Below are 14,131 nucleotides of genomic sequence, written 5' to 3'. Positions count from 1 at the left end.
CAAATAGTATCATGCCTGTGTAATATTTTAAGAAATCCATCAATGGAAATGCTATTTATCTGCCCAATTCATCACAAAATTAATATTCAATGGAATAAGGTATTTGTTCCATCCTTAACTTCCATCAAAGGAAACTCGTATCTGTGACAGTGCATTGCATTAGTACTAATTATTATTTTTTGTAACTGTTGGGCCTAGTACTGAAAGGAGTTTGATAATTCTGTTAATAGTAGCAAAGTAAAATCCCAGAACTCACTGTGTTATTTTCCACTGATTCACAAATGGCATTAACATATTACTTTAATATTTCATGAAATATATTTATATTAAATACTTACATATATGTGAAGAATCTGGCAAGTTTTTACAGAAATTAATATTAATTCTAAAATATTCAGAAATTAATTATTTGAGACCTAGGAATTATCATGGCAATTACAAAGACTGAAAAGTACTGTGAGTATGGCATTACATTATATGTGTTACTATCAAATATGCTTCACAAGCTACGAGTTTTCCATTGACAACCAATTAATCAGTAGTTGAAAAATTCCTTTCACACACCCATAAACAAGAAAGTGAATTAAGCTGATACTTATCACAAAGGAATAATCATTTTACTTAGACATTTTTCAAAACTGCATAACACATAAACAAAACTGATGTTTACATAAAACAGAGAACAATGGGTACAGACCTAATATTACACAAAAAATGTATGTTTTAAAACTAGATTCTAATGAGATGAGCTGGAGCTTGATTTCTCTGCACGCCTTCTACGAACTGGGGATCTTGATCTGGATCGTCTTCTAATTGGGGAACGCCGTCTTGGGGGTGATCTATAGATATATTATAAAATTATTAGCTAATAATTCATTATAGTTTTTAAACAGAGAATTGTATATAACATAGCATTTGCAAAACTTTAAAAACATTTCTCACACTTTTTGGATATCTACTGTAGAAATGAGTGAAAGATATAAATTGTACTTAAAGTTTCATTAATTCTACCATGATGGGTTACAGGTGCCATTTGTCAACTTGCATTGAAAACTTTATTGAAGTACTATTTTATGAATTTGTGTTGATACATTCAGTACGAAATTATTGATTATAATTCAAATTTTAGAATTATATATTTAGTTAATTTCTTAATTTAAAAATAAATGTTAAAATAACACACCTAAATATTGATTTTTCTAAGTCACATGGTATGCTGAATGCAACAATTCAAATTAGATGACTGTTATATCAAAATACTAAATCTATAATTTTGTACGAATTAGAAATTCAAATTAACAATAATTACAAGCTAGATTACAAAATAAAAATCTCATATATATATACACATATATCTTTTATTTTGCTGAGACATGGCTTATGTACTGAATCAAACACAGTGGGCCCCATTCACCTCTTTCCATTTTTGAAATAGGTCACTTATATAAAATTACTTCAATTTACGATATGTGATTAATCAGTCAACAGTTTAAAATGTCCCCTAGTAGCTTTCTCAATGTTTTTAACCTATCAGAAAGCCTCCTTTTTCTTTTAAACTAAGATTTCAAGAAGGTTGGTTGTGTCTTTTAGTCTGTTTTAAATTTCATTTTTTAAGACCTAGATATAGATCAGTTACTAAGCTTGATCAATTATACTGGAGTTCTATAGTATCAATATTGTACCTTATAATTTTTTAATCATTTTACTGCATTTGTAAATCCTAAAGAAAATATTTCATTTCATAATTACCACGTGAGAAAGTTTAAATGCCTTAGCAACCTATATCAAGCAGCAACTGAGTTCAAAGGTCATAGCTAGAAGAAATAATTGTTTCCTTTCCTACTTTATTAAGAAAAATATGTTTAACAGCTTATTTCTAAATTGTAAAAGTCTATATACATACATAATGTATAATAACTGAAGTATGACTGTATATTATAAAATATTACTAGTCCACTAAAACACAGCCAAGACAGGGGCACTTTGTAAAGTATAAAGGTCAGTTTTATATTATTGGATACAGAAACATAAATACATGTACACCCTATCAATGCAAGTTATGCAATATTAACTATACAAACTCATGTATATTATACTGAACCTGTCAGAAAAGGGTTAAACTATAATTTAAACCATATAATAAGTTTGCTTACCTACGACGATTGCGCACACGAGGAGGTGGAGAACGTCTCCAAGATGGAGGTGGACCTCTACGAGGTGGAGTTGGTGGTCTAGGAGGAGGAGGTCGAGGTTTAGGTATTAAAACAGGTGCAGCTGTAACTTCTTGCCCATCTATTTGTCCTAGAATATTTAAAAAATTATTAATCAAATATTTGTTCTTTAACATAAAACAACTGAGAAACCGCTCCACATATCAAAAATGCCAACTGAAATATTATTAATGAATTTCTTCGTCTGTATACATGCAGTTATTTTTTGAAACAATAAAAATTTATTACATGTTGATTAAAGAAGAACTGATAAACAGTTTATCAGGTATTTACAATATGTCAAAATCCAATCACATCTAAAGCTAAAAGCTCACAAAGCATGGAAATGTTAGCATTTTACAACACTAAAAATGTATTTTTAACAGATGCTTAAATCTTCTCCTATATTAGCTTTTTCTTATTTTGTGCTACACATGATTTGTTTTGCTTACCACTAGCCTTGAGGCTATCACCTAAAGTAACATACTAATACTGTACTATATGAGACCACGAAAACTCTCCTAGTGCAGCTGACACATTCTATATTGATTGTTCAATCATCACTTCAAAACAAGACTGGGCAAGAAAAGAAGCACTGGAGTGAGGAAAGTATAAGTAGAGGTATCTGTCTGAAATACACTTCAATGTTAAAATATTAACTTCACATACATATTAGTTATAATAAAACAATAAAGTGAAGAAGGGACTAGTCCAAAATTGATCTAGATGAGCCCATGGAGCATGACATCCTATTTCATAAAAAAAAAAAATAGAAGCACATCCATGGGAGACAACTCTCCTCGTGTACCATAGTATACTATCTGCCCATAGTGAGGATATTGTCACCAAGTCACACAGAAAAGAAGTACAGTCAAGAATTAGAGTCTGACCATGGACATACCAAGGAAATAACATCCAGACAGTTGTAGTAACTCATTTAATTTCTGTAGTACATACTGGTATATAGAAGACATTTTAATACTATAAATACATAACCTTATAACATTAAAATGTTATTTTTATTTAATCAGTGAATGCTTCTGAAGAAGCTGTAAAGAGAAACATTCAGTATCTAATTAAATAAAACATTTTGGTGTCTCAAGATCATTTATTTCCAGTATTAGAACAGGAGAAATCTAGCCAGAGGAGTGAACTGTATACAGTTGGCCATCTCCAGTGCAAAACCAAGCAACATCAGAAATGTGTGTGTATTTTCTTATAGCAAAGCCATATCACGCTATCTGCTGAGCCCACCAAGGGGAATCAAACACCTGATTTTAGCATTGTAAATCCGTAAACATACCACTGTACTAGCAGAGGGCAACATCAAAAATGTTTTCTGTGTTCTGCAGTAGGAGAAAAATTTACACCATCTATACCAACACAACATCACTGCTCTACTCTCAAACTAAATGGAGTTATCACATTTAGGATGAAACCTCTGTTGTCCACTACCCTAGTTCCTAATAACTAGTGAATGATAAAGACTCCCATACTCTAATAGAGAAATGGGTGTGGGGTAAAAGCAAGTTAAGGAACATTGAAGAATGCAACACCTTAAGATAGTGTAATGAATGACCATAAAACCTATTTTTGAAAGCAGGCAAGTCCCAGTACATTCATTAAATACCAGAGGGATGAGCAGCTACCCTGATACTGCTTTACTCATGATATTCCATAAGTAGATACAGTCTCAATCACGCAATGTTTAGCAGATAATATGCCATGGAGAATCCCCTAATACTCTTGTGGAGCACATATCTTATAGCAGTAAGCATTACAAACCCAAATGGCAGTATGGTGCAAATTTAAATATATCTTGACAGGCATCTCATGCCACTAAGGTGGTCAAGATACAAATTAAAAAAGGAAAGAGACATACAAAAAAGGAGATAAGAATGAACATGCTGTAACTCTTATGAGTTGCAGATAACTGTAGGAGAAAAGAATAGTCAAGGGGAAAAAAACATAAAAATTAGTCAGATCTGCAAGAACTACAGGCAAAAAAAGTAAGAAGTAGGTTTAAAGTAAAAAATTACAAAATGAAAAAGAGGACAAAGTTTCAAAGATAGGAAGGGAAAAAGTGTAAAGAACATTCAGCTCCCAATAAGGAAGAAGAACTGGAGATGAAGAACAAAAGAGATGAAACAAATGAAAGAGTACATAAAGAAATAGCAAGGGGAAGGCCTGACTAGAAAAGAGAAAATTGGAAGCATTTAATAGTGTCACACTGTAGCCAGCAACAGTTGAAAGCAATAAGCCTTATGTTGGACAACCAAGTGAAAATTTCATAAAATGCAGGAGAGAATACCAGGAAAAGGAACATCCTAGATGCACAAAGCAATATGGAATTTGTGCCATTTTTGTTGATAGACAAAGATACATGAAAAACAAATAAAATAAGAAAAAAACAAGGTTACAAGTGAAAATAGATGGAAACATCTCACAAGAGACTAGACAAAACCCATTGTGAAGATGGAGTTTAGACACTACCAGTTGTGAGAGGGAGAAACAAGATTAATGGAGCAGACATCATAACAAAAGTAAAGGAAGAAAGAAACAAAGAAGGTTCAATAAAGTAAACCATGACTGCATCAGCAAGTAGAGAGTAATAAAGAGTAGTCAAAGCACAGTAGTCTGAATACCAGATGATCGTGGTACGACTCCACAGTAAGTATCTTGTCAGGTCATGAGAAATGATCTACTACAAGGTTCAGAACACCCTGAATATGACAAGCAATAATATTTACTTGCAAAGAATGGGCTCAGAAAAAAAAAGAAGAGGTCTACAGTGTAAAAACAGAAAGAAATACCTGTTGCCCCAATGATGATTGATATGAGACAATAGTACAGTTGTCAGTATGAATCATTATTAGACATCCACAAACCATCAAAAGAAAATTATACAAATCTCAGCATACTGCCAACAGTTCCAAGAGATTTATTTAACCCTTTCATTATTGGTTGGGTAGAATCCACTGAGCTTGTAACCAGGAAAGAGTGATTATGCTACAATTTTTGATAATATAAGCATATGTTTACAAAATCTGTTGGTTTTTGGTAAGCATGACAAAGCTTTCATACACAAAATATCAGGTTTCTGAATTAACTGTTAAGATTTTTTTTCCTAAAATTATTCTTTCAGAATGTTGACTATGCAACATGCAGAGTAATTTTCATTTTAAGATTAAAAATACTATTATTCATCCGAAAATTTTCACATTTCTCTTGTGAAATCTTTATGATCTCCAGATAATTGTCAAATGTTTTTTAAGAAAGAACTTTATATTTTATCTGTTACTTTTTTCCATCAAATCAGAACTTCATATTTTATCTGTTACTTTTTCCATCAAATCAGAACTTCATATTTGATCTGTTACTTTTTTCCATCAAATCAGAACTTCATATTTTATCTGTTACTTTTTTCCATCAAATCAGAACTTCATATTTGATCTGTTACTTTTTTCCATCAAATCAGAACTTTATATTTTATCTGTTATTTTCACTATCAAATCAAACTCAATATATGTGTTTGATAGATCTGACCTATTTCACAACCACCATAAAATATCAGGAAATAAATATAAATTATACTTTTTTTCTTTCTAGAATGACAACAGATTATAACTTGAAAATACAAACAATTTATCTAAATAGTTTAAATGCCATAACGTTATACATTTATAGATATTATTTTTACTATACTGACCTTTCAGCCATTGCTGGCTAACTTAATAGAAGCTACAATGATATGGCACACATATATTCATGTTACCACATCCAAGAACTTAAAACTGACCTATTCAAAATAACCTGTATTGGCAATATTTCAGTGGATTAGTATTTGGAAAATACAGTCACATTTGAGTTATAATACATTAACTTATAAATATATACTTTACTACTATTTACACTAAAACTTATTTTTCTTAAGACGTATAACAATAAATTGTTTATTTGTTTGTTTTGGAATTCCAAGCAAAGCTACACGAAGGCTATCTTCCCTAGCCATCCCTAATTTAGCAGTGTAAGACTAGAGGGAAAGCAGCTAGTCATCACCACTCACTGCCAACTCTTATGCTACTCTTTTACCAATGAATAGTGGGATTGAGCATCACATTATAATGCCCCCACAGCTGAAAGGGTGAGCATGTTTGGTGCAATGGGGATTCGAACCCACGACCCTCAGATTATGATTCAAATGCCTTAACCCACCTTGCCAAGCTGAGCCAGAACAGTTAATAAACAAATAAAGCAAACAATTTTCTCTTCTTGTTATGACCTTTATACTCAGTTGCTACTTGTCATAGGTTGCTAAGTCTTAAAAAATTTTACAGAGCATGAAATGAAGCACTTTTTTTACAGGTTTATATATATATATTTGAATAACCAAAAACTCATAAATTACTATATCAATACCATAGAAATCTATTATCATTTATCAAGTTTAATAGCTGAGGTGTATTTGGGTTGTTTTTTTTTAAAATCAAATAGGTAAAAGACTCGACTTACCAGCATGGAGGTTTGTTTCAAAACAAAGAGTAAACACCATTATTTTTGAAAATGGCTTGGAAAACCATTTGTAGGACATTCTGGGCTTTTTATTGCCTATTCATACATCATACATAGAATTAAGTGTATATAAGGGACTGTTTCCAAAAATTGAAGATGGTCAGTGAGGCCACTACATTTGATTCAATACATTATTGATACCTCAGCATATAGAAAAGACATGTTTTATTTTATATTCTAAATTTTAAATATCAGAAATTTGAACTCATACAAAACTACTGACTTTGTATTTTGATGTCACAAACATCTAATCTGAACCAGTGCAACATTCATCATATTGTGTGATATGCAAAAATAAATGTGTAGGTGTGTTTTTTTACATATTCAACTTTGAATTACAAAATTAAATAATGTATAATATGAAAATTTGACTTATAATTTACAGTTTGATAGCACACTTAATGACATTAATTCATAAAACGGTAGTTCAATAAAATTTGAATACAAGTCAGAAACATTACAATATGGCCTTTAACCCTTAGCCTGTTGAGATATGGATGAAATATTGATTCATAGTGGTACCACCTACCCACATGCTGCTGTAAGTTGAAATATACCCCACCTCATTAGAGGAGATAGAACCTCCCAAACAGTGAGAGTAGAGGAGGATGTGGCATTGGAAATCAAGTATTTCATTTCTATCAAACAAAAAGGAGAAAACTAAGGAAACCTCAGCCTTACTGACAAATGAATTGAATGCAAGATGTGATGTCTCCAGTTTGATCAACAAACCCAGATACACTAACTCTTGTTCAAGAATAAGAGTATGATCATAAGAGGCTTACTGGAATTGGAGCCAAAAGAAACCAGTTATCCATATAATGACAAAACTGCAGTCTCAGGATGTGAATTTCAAGGGTAGAAGACTTGACAACCCAACAGAGAATGTATGAGGCTGAAAGATAAAGCAAATAATTCAAATGTTTGAAGAGGGTAGAAAAATCCATTCAATAACACCTTTCACTAAGAGATCTAACACTGCTTTAGACAAATACTAGCAATATATCAGATCCCAGGTGTAAGAGAAGCACAAGTGTATACCCAGGAACCCTCTAAAAAGAGAGGAACAGATCAAATGATTTGAGAAAAGGCACAGCACCATATCTGAGATAGGTATCTCTATGCCATGAAAATGGAAATGGTCAGGAGGGCCAGACATGGTAGAACATGTAGAGAACACGTGTGTGGGGGAGGATGGTGTAGGAAAGATACAAAAAATACAGAATCTCTAAACCCTGTGATTAAAAGTGAGTAATAGATGATGTTTCCAATGATGTAGAGTAGTCTGGGTGCAATGGACCCCACTCGGTAAATCAACCACATCCAAAACCTCACTCACTGAGTACTGACATCCTCATGAGGGTAGGATGAGAATTATACCATCTTTATCTCGAATACCAGAGTCCAGCAAGAACCTACCAAAAAACTACAGAAAAGCAAAAGGTGACCTAATTCCAGAGATCTGAGACATTACATCCAAAATCCAAGGGAGTTCCATTGCATGCACTTGACTCATGCAATTATGAAATATGTTCAAAACAACCCAGGCCACCAACATCCTTGCAACAACAAGAGAAAACTGGGGGCAGAAGCAAAAACTTGCTATGAAAACCTTCTGTGACCCACAACACAAATGACCCATCAAGAGGGTAAAATAAATAGCCAAAAACATATGTCAGGATTTATTTGATTGATTCTCTCTTTCCTCAAATTCTCACTCCCTGGGTACCAAAATCCCCATAAGGGATGAAGTAGAGCACCCAATTAGAGTGGTGAAATGCTTTTAAGCATCTCAACTCTGGGAAAATTACCCATCTGGAGGATCCTGTAACTTCCTGTACACCAGCAGAATTCCACTACCCTACTCTGAAATGAACAATTACAACCATTATATGGAAACCATCCAGCAGGTTGCCTCCATGGTCAAATACCCCAGCAGCTAGGAACTGGTAAGTGGTAAGGACATCCATAATTCACTGGAAGAAAGAGAGTAAATATCCATTAGAAAACCCACAGAGACAGTGACACCTGAGACAGTCCAGTGGGTGATTACAAAACTCTATTTTTAACAGCAGACCACACTAATTTATTCAACTGAGGCAAGGCAGCAATCCTTTACTACATTACCCATGCTCTTCACTGATGGTGTGGTCTGGAAGAGGCATATTATAATGCAATTTTCATCAATAATTTACATTATAGTGATCTTGTGAAACACCCCATCTCAAGGATAAGCATACTTAGTCATAGAAAATGTTATAGAATCAACATGGCTTACAGTGTGGATTTGATAACAAGAATTTCTGTGAAAGGTTATGGTTATCTAAGTGGAAGCCATTCCAATTACAGACAGAATACCTGGTAAGGCACCACATGCCAAAGAGCAAGATCCAAAGTAAAGCTGAATAAAAGGACCCTGAAAGAAAAGATAGCATTAAGAATGGCTTCCCTCATGTCACAGTCATGTTGAAGTCTGTAGAACAGTCACAGGCAGAAGGTGATATCCAGAGAAAGTAAAAGTGACAAAGTTAGGTAGTGGGAAATGAATTTATGCAGAGTTGTTTACATGCTCTATCATAGAATCTCCTCCAATGACCACAAGAGGCAAGAGAAAAGATAAGGTAACATATCTGATGTGAGGAAATGTGAAAGATATCAGGCTGGATAAGATAGAAGAAGAAACAAACCAGCTAGATCAAACTTTAAACCCAACTGGTCAGAGTGACCAGGGAAAAACCATCAGAAGAGGAAAATTGCCAAAGGATAAAAAAAGACTCTGGAAGAAAGCTGTGGAAACAATATAGCAATGGAGGGCACAGACTGGATAAAGGAGTCTATCTGGATCAGGATGAAGGCAGAGATGAGAAACAGAGGAATAGTAGATAGGGATAAAGAAGGATGAACCTTCTCAACCCCTGAGGTTTATGAAAAGAAAGCATGATCCATATAAAGGATAACGTAAAAATGGTACAAAATGCTGGTAACACTGAGGGCAAAAATATTTGATCTATAATATCTGCAGGCCAGGAGGAAATACATTAAAAGGCAGGAGTTCAAGTGGTGATAAAGCGAGGGCAAGAAGAACCACGTTAATGCCCCATTACAGGAGGAATGAACACTTTTGTGGCCCACAGAGCTGGAAGAAATGGATCAACATGGAAAGGACAGATGAATCAAAAACCCTGTGGAAATGAGGAAAATGGAAGGTATGTCATAACACTGCCTTTAATTTCATAGTCAGAAGACCCATAAATCCTTCTCAAAGAGACACAGGAGAAACTCTGAGATATAGGCAACAGTATGGTGAGAAGCCTAGAAACCCCAAGTCAAAGCCTAGGAGCAAAAAACATTCCACTTCCTCATGTAAACATCCATAGAAGAAGGACAAATAGAGCAGGCTAATGAGAAGTTACTTTGCAAGAGAAATAGTAACTCCTCCTCATGGACCAGACAAGAGCCAAATATGAAGACAGTGGATAGGAAGTGTGGAAAATAGTACCAGTAACTGGAGTTGAGATAACAGGTCTGGAGGGAGAAGAGAGATCACAAGGAGTTGAAGCAACTGAATGAACCATGGTTGAGCAAGCCACTAATGAGCAATCAGAAGAACTCAGTATAGAGTGACAAGGGCAAGAAAGACTATACAATGAAGTAATCAAATAGGAGAAAAAACAGAAAAACAGGTGGGACTAAACCCTGTTGAAGGCATTTATTGTCAAAGCCCTAGAATGGAAAACTGTGGACCAAAACTGAAGTAACCTTTGAATGAAGATGGTGGCAAATGCACCAATATTAGAAGTACTCAAACAATGACAGAACCACTGATATGATCAGAAAAGACAATCCACCACCAGATTGAAGGGAAGGAGAAAAGGGCAAAATAAAATCTTCTAACAGAACATAACAAATCTGAATGTTGAAAAGGAAATGGCTGTTCTGATGAATGAAATTTGTCATAGAATTCCCATGAAAAGCTTTGGAAAGAGGATTGAAGCAAGATATTACAATGAGTACAAGAATAACACCAAGGCAAGAAAACAGAGCATAGGTAAGATGAACAAGAAAATTGGAACCTGTCATCACAAACATGTAAAATTGAACCCACTACTATAGGAGCATGCTTATGGCAGAGAATGCAGTAACAGATGAGTGATATGCAACTAAAGTGATAACAGCAACTTGGGAATGCATGTTAGATACTAAACAAGCAAAAAAATGCATGGCAAAAGTGGACAATCAAATGCTTTCAAAAAAAGGGAAAATAAATGAAATTCAACTTAGGTAAATAAAGAAAAACCACTTCTAAGGTAATCAATGGTCTACAGAGTGCTAAAAAAGAAGTGATAGTTTAGTAGTGTCACACAGAGTCACAAGCAACATGTGATAAGAGTGCTCTTCTATTGATGGAAAGGTGGCACATGATGATCTGCATAAAAGATGTATTGGAGCTTTGGATTCCAGCAGTAGGATGATGAATGCTTATGACCAGTGGTGGGATTCAGCTGGTTCGCACCAATTCATAAAAACCTGTTCTTAAAATTTCACGAGTTCACCAAACCAGTTCTTACCAGCTCATAGCCCTCTGATGCTAGATGTACAATGTATTAACTTTCACCATGGAAATTCATACTATGTAATCAACTGTCACTATGGGATTCTTTTTTTTAAAGTTGAAGATTGTGATCTGTTGCCAATAATTTTTCTTCACCTGATTGAGTTGAAAGGATAGGATGCTGAAACAATACACACATCTCTATTAAAAAGTTTGTATGATGAAGGATTTTATATTGGATATTTGAAAAATAATTTGGACGCATTCTGCTCAGATGGTGCAAGTGTAATGCTTGGCCGCAAGTCAGGGGTGAGCATTAAACTTAAAAATGATTTTCCTGACATCATAATTTGGCATTGCTTAAATCACCACTTGCAACTGGTTTTAGATAATTCCACCCTGATATAAAACAAGTGAATCACTTCAAAGAGTTCAAAGATAAAATCTACACGATCTTTCATCAATCAAATAAAAACCAAATGGAACTTTTCAACATTTTGGAAGAAACTGGACTAGAAATTCTGAAGATTGGTAAAGTTTAGGGACCAAGATGGACTGCTTCCAGGCTAAGATCAACACTTGATGTATGGCATGCTTATCCAGTATTGTTGAAATATTTTTCTACTACGAAAAAATATTCAGGAATGGCTAGCCATCTTTGTAACAAATTCTTCCTGGAGGATTTAGCAATAATGATAGATATAATACAAGAAATTTATTTACTTCCTGATGCCCTTCAAGCCAGAAATTTAAACTTAGCAAGAGCTGAAAAACTAATAAAAAGAGCCATTAAGGCATTTGAAATACTCAAAGAAAATAGAGGAACCTTTGAAAACAAAACTGATAAAACCATTGCTTCTGACGCCTTAAGAAATATTAGGTTGGTTGAAAACCAAACATATGTAGGCCTTCCTCATCAAAAACTACTGGAAACAGTAAAAAAAAAATATGAAAGCCAGATTGATGGATTGTGATCACTTAAAATCAAAAAATAATGCACAAGAAAATGACAATAACATTCATGAACTGGTAAACATACTTGAGCCAGATTCTTGGAATATTGATGAACTGTTGTTCCATGGAAAGCCACTGAAAAAAAATTGTACAAATTCAGTAAGCTCTTTCATCACAAAATCAGCATTAATGATTTCTATGACTATGTGGAAAATATCCTACAAAATTGTCATAATCAAGAACTGTACAACAGGCTAAAAATATCATCAATACCATTGCTCTTAGTTCCTCAGAGGGAGAAAGAGGGTTTTAAATAATGAATATTATATATTCGGATAAAAGAAGCTCCCTTACAGTTGCAAATGTGGCAAACCTGAAGACAATTAATTTGATTGACCTCCCATTGGGTCCATGGGATCCTACTTCTTCAGTTCAAACGTGGAATGAGAAAAACACACAGCTGATGACAACAGCATCAAATGTGGAAGGAATAAAGATTTTAATAATAATCAAATGGCAATTTGGAAACATTTAAAGCATACTAAATAAATTACTTCAGTAAGATATTTTTGTTATTATTTTTCATTGCAAAAAATGAGGGTGTGTAAAGTGAGATAGAACTGGTTGTTAAAAATTTTTAATCCCATTACTACTTATGGCATGCATTTAAAAAAGGTTTGTGAACAGAGGGCAACACAAAATGAGAAAAGCTAATCTTGTGAACAAAGGGAGAATACCACATCAGAAACACTATTTAACATTACTTAGGTATGAACAACAAGATAATAGATAATTTTTGATATGTAGTTACAGTTTCTCTTATTACCTCCATCCATATGCTTCATTGCTTTTTCAGCTTCATCTGGTTTTTCAAACTCAATGTAAGCAAATCCTCTAGTTATGTTACTGTTTGGTCGAACTTTTGGCATGTCTACAGTTTTATAGTGCCATATGTGCTAAATATTTCCATTACATGCTCTTTAGTGATGTTTTTGGTGAGTCTACCCACATGAATCTTAGTTGGCCGAGGAGTGGGACTTCGCTTCCTTCTTCTTGAAGATGGTGACCTAGTATATGCATGCCATACAAATCATGACAGTTTGTCATTAAATGACATTTACATTTGATAAAAATTGTAACTAACAATAAGTTTCAAATTATATACCTTTCCAATTATAACTCATTATTTATAACTTCAATCTTTTAATGCTGCTTTGGGTGGTTAATACAGCTGGTTATATTTAGAATAATCATCACTCATAATGATGTAGTACATCCAACCTTAAGATGCCACTTACTGATAACTTACACAAATTGGAAAGTAATTTCTGTAAAAGATGGTTTTATGTTTTTAAAAACTTTAAGTGAATGTGAATTACTTAATCATTATCAAATCCAGTGTGTTTCTAATCATGCTTGATTTTCTCATAAAAGCCAAAATACATTTATCCAGATAGAACAGTTTAATTACTCCCTGTTTATTACAACTTTGGTGATGAGGGTGAAATGGAGCCATGATGATTGGATGTTGTGAAACATTATAAGTGTAGTGAGTGTTGGTATATTAAGCCTGAAGTAAAGATGTAGTATGGGATAACCTAGCATACAGCCAAGTGCATAAAATGTATCATGAGAGTAAAAATATTCATTCAATTTTAAACTAATTTCAGAATTAAACTATTTTCTGTTATATAACTAATGTTTTTAATAAAAATAAACCTTTTTTATCAACAAACTAAATTAAGAATTCAAAAAGTATTTTTCAAGTTTTGTTTTCTGTCTATTTCATTTTATATTTTATACTTACAGTATATGGGCTAACAACAATATTATAGTTTTGTAT

At 33.6% G+C, this 14,131-nt stretch overlaps 1 pseudogene across 1 annotated transcript in view; it reads right to left on the bottom strand.

Annotated features, from left to right (window-relative positions):
• Positions 1-595: 595 nt before the first annotated feature.
• Positions 596-14,131, bottom strand: part of LOC143236904 (uncharacterized) — a 35,558-nt pseudogene continuing 22,022 nt past the window's right edge. The window contains exons 5-7 of the transcript XR_013019787.1: positions 13,115-13,355; positions 2,154-2,301; positions 596-839 (exon numbers count right to left, since the gene is read on the bottom strand). The product of XR_013019787.1 is annotated as an uncharacterized LOC143236904 (transcript). The remainder of the gene's footprint in view (positions 840-2,153; positions 2,302-13,114; positions 13,356-14,131) is intronic.

Source organism: Tachypleus tridentatus, chromosome 13 (assembly GCF_004210375.1).
Source record: "Tachypleus tridentatus isolate NWPU-2018 chromosome 13, ASM421037v1, whole genome shotgun sequence".
NCBI classification, from domain to species: domain Eukaryota; kingdom Metazoa; phylum Arthropoda; class Merostomata; order Xiphosura; family Limulidae; genus Tachypleus; species Tachypleus tridentatus.
The sequence above is the reverse complement of the archived record's forward strand: the minus strand, read 5'-3'. Positions and strand labels throughout refer to the sequence as shown.